Raw genomic sequence first — 5,872 nt, forward strand, 5'->3', positions numbered from 1 at the left:
AAAACCCTTTCACCATCGCGGGAGGGAGGAGGGAAATTAAACTGTCAGAGCGGGGGGCGGGGCGGGGCGGGGTGGGGGGGGGTGGGGGGGGGGGGGAGAGAAAACACAGGACAGCCGGCCCAGGGGGAGGGGCTGAGGGAGTGAGGGGCTGAGGGGAGAGTGAGTGAGTGAGTGAGGGAGGGTGAGGGGGTGAGGTGAGGGGGAGGGTGAGTGAGGGGGAGGGTGGGTGAGAGGGAGGGGAGCGTGGGTGTGGGTGAGTGAGGGGGAGGGTGGGGGTGTGAGGGTGAGTGAGTGAGGGAGGGTGAGGGGGTGAGGTGAGGGGGAGGGTGAGTGAGGGGGAGGGTGGGTGTTGAGAGTGAGGGGGGTGAGGGTGAGGGGGGTGAGGGTGAGGGGGGGTGAGTGAGGGGGGGTGAGGGTGAGGGGGTGAGTGAGGGGGGTGAGGGTGAGGGTGTGAGGGGGAGGGGTGAGTGAGGGTGGGGGTGAGTGAGGGGGAGGGTGGGGGTGTGAGGGGGAGGGGGTGAGTGAAGGGGGGTGTGGGTGAGTGAAGGGGAGGGTGGGGGCGTGAGGGTGAGGGGAGGGGGGGTGAGTGAGGGGAGGGTGAGGGAGGGAGTGAGTGGGTCTCCCAGGGGCAGGAGGAGCAGCATCTCCGGCCGAGGAAGCAGATGAAAGCTCCAGTGCTCATCCCCTGACCCTCCTGCTTTAATTCACCTCTAACCCCCCCTCACTCCACCCTCCACCCCTCCCCAGCTGAGGCTGAAGGTGCGTCTCCTTCCTCCAACCACCCCTGAGGGTGGTGAGGGGAGGGGAGGGAAGAAAGCAGTCCCCCATTATCTACCTTCCTACCTTGGACTGCTGCAGAGGAAGATCCCAGGCAAACTATTCCTGTTTTTGTTTGGTTGCTGGAGAAGCTGCAAGTGACAGCTCAAGGCTGCAAGTCAAGTGAGTAGAGAAACAGGCCAGAATATTCTCTCTCTCTCTCTTTTGGTTGTTGCTGTTGCCCTGTTGTGTACTTTTCTGCCCTTGGCCTGGCTCGGTGGGGGCAAAATAAGCCTTTTATATAAAAAAAAAGCAAATTGCTGCATTCTGAATTTTAAATTAAAGCTTGAAAGGGTCCAGCCTTTTATTTGTTCTCTTCCCCCCCCTCCACCCCCAGCGCAGCCAGGCCAAATTCTTTTATCCTTGGGACTGTTCCACAGTAAATCGTGCAACATATTATAAGCAGAGAAGAGAGGCTGGTTTGGTGTTGCAATGCTCTTGTCGTTTTTAAAAAAAAAAACTTTTTCCCTGGGTTGTAGCTGTGCCGAATCTCTTCGCCTGTATTTTGATTTTTTTTCCCCTCTGCCACTACCTCGTGTTTAAAATGTATATAAGTGTTGTATGTTTACCACAGTCGGCGGCGGGTGCTTGTTATGGTAGAGTGCAAGCAAGGGTGGCACTGATCAGCTTTATCTAACGTGAATGTGTTGGTCAGCCCTGTGTGCTGAGAAGCGCTGTGTCCCGAGATTTATCCGGCTTTTACTTGATTTGTTGCCTGTTTCTTATTTCTCTCTCTCTCTCTCTCTCTCTCAAAGGAGAGAGAAAAAAAAAATTCTTTAGTAGGATGTGGGCGTCATTGGCAAGGCCGGCCAGCGTTTGTTGGCCCCTTGAACCGGAGTCGGCTTGCTAGGGCCCTTTCGGAGGGGTTGGTTGAGAGAGTCACGCGTAGGCCAGACCCGGTGGATTTCCCTTCCTCCAGGAGATGGGTGAGACTGGCTTTATATTCCAGATTTTATCGATTGAATTTAAATCCCACCAGCTGCCGTGGTGGTGGGTCGGTTGGGGCTGTTGGGCTGTGTGGGGTGGATTTAAAGCTGTGCCCCCGCCGAGCCTTAACCTGGGCACTGCTGGATCACTAGTGATGTAACCACTCTGCCACTCTCTCTGCCTCCGGCTGCTTGGCAGTAGCTGCTTTCTATTAAGGCGGGGAATCCCTCCACGCTAATATTCGTCAGACTCTGCCCTTTTCCCTCCTCTCCTGTCACGGTAGGTTTTGGACCAATGTGGCTTTTGCGTGCAGAAGGGATTCTGAGTTTCGATAGTGGGTGGTGGTGGGGCGGGGCGGGGTGGGGTGGGAAGAAGAGGTGTAGATTAGGGCGGCAGCAGGTCAGAATAGGGAGGAATGATTGAATTAGAGTATTTCGCTGAGGTGCCATTTCCAATGGTGCCGCCTTGACCGCTCGTTCCTTGGCTAGTCGTTTGATGCTGCAGACGTACCTCTGTTGAAAAGCGCGTGAGCTGACAGAAACGTAGAAGAGTTAAAGCGCAGGAAGAGGCCGTTCAGCCCGTCGGGTCTGCACCGGCCAAAAAGAGAGAGGAAAAAAGAAGCCAGCCGCTCATTTTGATCCCACTTTCCATCACCTGGTCCGTAGCCTTGCCGGTTACAGCCCTACAGGTGCCGATCCAGGGACCTTGTGAATGAGTTGAGCGTTTCAGCCTCAACCACCAACTTAGGCCGTGAATTCCAGACCCCCGCCACCCTCTGGGTGATAAACGTTTTCCCTCATGTTCCCCTCTCATCCTTAAATCTACGCACCCCGATATTTTTTTTTTGTCTTTATTCATTCATGGGAAGAGGGCTTCACTGGCTGGTCCAGCATTTACTGCCCATCCCTAGTTGCCCTTGTGAAGGTAGTGGTGAGCTGACAGTTGGCCCTTTGGCTCTGGGGAACAGGTCTGCCCTGCCTACCCTATCTTTTGTAATCTTGTTCGCCTCAATTAAGCCCCCCCCCGCCCCACCCCCCCCCCCGCCCTGACCTCAGCCTCCTCTGTTCTAAGGAAAACAACCCCAGCCTGCCCAGTCTCTCCTCAGTAGCTGCAGTTTTCCAGCCCTGGCAATGTTCTTGTAAATCTCCTCTCTGCGCTCTGTCTCTCCAGAGCGATTCCGTCACTTCTGTTTCAGTACGTTTTGCGAAATAATTGCGTCAGTGGTGTCAGGAGTTCCTAATGTTTTTTTGGGAAGGACGCATTCCCAGAACAGTGTTTGTTGTGCCTGTGACCTTTGTACTCAACGGTGTGGTGGTTTCTGTGGCTAGAGTTTGTTTTTCTGAAATTGTGAGACAGCGGAGAGGCACCACTGTGTTTTGTTTTGTGGCTGCTGGAATTTGGAGAATCTCAGACCTGCCCTGTTTGTTTTCCCCCCTCTCCATCTTAACCAACCCCCCCCCACCCCCCACCCCCCACTCCTCCCAAATCCTCAAAATTAGGTTGTGTCTGGAGAGAGGGAGAGAACACACAAGATTCAGCACAAAAGGAAGTCATTTGGCCCCTTTACCTCATTGAAAATAAATTCTTTCTTTGATCGCAGCGGAGAAATTTCAAGAGTCGGACAGCACAGAAGGAGGCCATTTAGCCCATCCTCTGTGTGTGTGTGTGTGTGTGTGTGTGTGTGTGTGTGTGTGTGTGTGTTGGCTCACTGAACAAGATTTTTAAAATTCTTTCATGGGATGTGGGCATCACTGGCAAGGCCAGCACTTGTTGCCCCTGTCCCTAATTGCCCCTCGAACTGAGCGGACTCGCTCGGCCATTTCAGAGGTTGGGGGGGGGGCAGTGAAGAGTCAACCACGTCACTGTGTGGGTCTGGAGTCACGTGTAGGCCAGACCGGGTAAGGACGGGCAGATTTCCCTCCCTACAAAGGGGGCATTGGTGAACCAGACGGGTTTGTGCAACAGTCGACGATGGTTGTCGAGGTCAGATGGCTTTTAACGTCGATGAATGACGGTTTCACGGCCGCCACTGAGACTGGCTCTATATTCCGGATTTTATTCGTTGGATTTAAATTTCACCAGCCGCCGTGATGGGATTTGAACCCGGGACTCGAGAGCATTAGCCCGGGCCCCTGGATTACTAGCCCGTGATCCACATAGCCAACTACCCCCCCCCCCCCCCCCCCCCCCCCCCAATCAACCCCTGCTCTTTCTCCATATCCCTTTTTCATACTTTCTCCATAGTAATTCTCCTCACCCCCACCGCCCCCCCCCATCCCCATTCAAGTTTACACCCAGTTCTGTGTTCTATTTTGAATTCAGTTTGAATGATCGATGCACTCAAAATATACCAGCAGCCATTTTAAGCTGGTTGGTATCATTGCGTGGTTGAACCCAGTGACCTAATCCTTTACCCTAGCACTATATTTAGTCATGTAAATCGAGATGGACACTGGACACATTTTTGGAGTAGATTTTCATGTGACTGAGCGTATTGCGCGCCTATTATAGAACCACCTGATTTTTCATTCCGGCCATCTTTTGGTGAAAGTCAGTGCCTTGGAGAGGGTGCCGAGAGATTTATGAGGATGGGAGCGAGGGAGGAGGGACCGTATTTCATGTGGAAAAAGCCTTGGAGAAGCTGTGACTTGTGCCCCTCAGAGCAGAGAAGGTTAAGGGTGGATTGCATTCAAAAAAAAAATTATGATTTAAAATAATGATAAACTGTTAACGGTTGGCAGGAGGGCCAGTAACCGGAGGACGCAGATTCATGACAACTGGCAACAGACTAATGATAACTGGGGGAGCCCTGGCGTAGTGGTAATGAAATTGGACTAGTAAATCCAGGGGCCCAGGGTAAAGCTCTGGGGACATGGGTTCAAATCCCACCACGGCAGCTGGTGGAATTTAAATTCAATTAACAAATCTGGAATTGAAAGCTAGTCTCAGTGACATTGGACCACAAAACTATCATCGATTGTCATTAAAAACCCCATCTGGTTCACTAACATCCCTTTGGGGAGGGAAATCTGCCCGTCCTTACCCGGTCTGGCCTACACGTGACTGCCAGACCCACACAGCGATCTGGTTGACTCTTGACTAGCGAGCTACTTGAGGGTGATGAGGGATGGGCATCAAATGTGACGTCCACATCCCATGGATGTGAAAAGAAACCAGAGTTGGGGGAGGAGGAGTTTTTTGTTGTTAACATGGCGAGTTTGTTGTGATCTGGAATTTGCTGCCTGAAAAGGGGTGGGGGTGGGTGGTTGGGGAATGGGGAATGGTGAAGAACATTCAGTAATAACTTTCAAAAGGAAATTTGGCAGGTGGACTGAATGGCCTCTTCCTGTGGGGCATGATGGTCAATCACACCAGCCATTTGTGTGGACTCAGTGAGTGTGAGTGAGTGAGTGTGAGTGTGAGTCTCTCTCCCTCTCTCTGTCTGGCTGTCTCTCTCCCTCCCTCTGTGTGGGTGTCTCTCCCTCTCTCTGTCTCTCCCTCTCTCTGTGTGGGTGTATCTCGCTCTTTCTCTCTGTGTGGGTGTATCTCGCTCTTTCTCTCTGTGTGGGTGTCTCTCGCTCTCTCTCTCTGTGTGGGTGTCGCTCGCTCTCTGTGTGGGTGTCGCTCGCTCTCTGTGTGGGTGTCTCTCACTCTCTCTGTGTGTGGGTGTCTCTCGCTCTCTCTGTGTGTGGGTGTCTCTCGCTCGCTCTCTCTGTGTGTGGGTGTCTCTCGCTCGCTCTCTCTGTGTGTGGGTGTCTCTCGCTCGCTCTCTGTGTGTGGGCGTCTCTCGCTCGCTCTCTGTGTGTGGGCGTCTCTCGCTCGCTCTCTGTGTGTGGGCGTCTCTCGCTCGCTCTCTGTGTGTGGGCGTCTCTCGCTCGCTCTCTGTGTGTGGGCGTCTCTCGCTCGCTCTCTGTGTGTGGGCGTCTCTCGCTCGCTCTCTGTGTGTGGGCGTCTCTCGCTCGCTCTCTGTGTGTGGGCGTCTCTCGCTCGCTCTCTGTGTGTGGGCGTCTCTCGCTCGCTCTCTGTGTGTGGGCGTCTCTCGCTCGCTCTCTGTGTGTGGGCGTCGTCTCGCTCGCTCTCTGTGTGTGGGCGTCTCTCGCTCGCTCTCTGTGTGTGGGCGTCTCTCGCT

The 5,872-nt window shown here is 53.7% G+C and overlaps 1 protein-coding gene across 1 annotated transcript in view; it reads left to right on the top strand.

Annotated features, from left to right (window-relative positions):
• Positions 1-596: 596 nt before the first annotated feature.
• The window catches only part of LOC121272264 (phosphatidylinositol 4,5-bisphosphate 3-kinase catalytic subunit alpha isoform), a 134,277-nt gene continuing 129,001 nt past the window's right edge, over positions 597-5,872 (top strand). Inside the window, exon 1 of the mRNA XM_041178807.1 lies at positions 597-939. The gene's annotated coding sequence lies outside the window, so the exon portion shown is untranslated. The remainder of the gene's footprint in view (positions 940-5,872) is intronic.

This window comes from Carcharodon carcharias, chromosome 33 (genome assembly GCF_017639515.1).
Source record: "Carcharodon carcharias isolate sCarCar2 chromosome 33, sCarCar2.pri, whole genome shotgun sequence".
In the NCBI taxonomy this organism is placed as follows: domain Eukaryota; kingdom Metazoa; phylum Chordata; class Chondrichthyes; order Lamniformes; family Lamnidae; genus Carcharodon; species Carcharodon carcharias.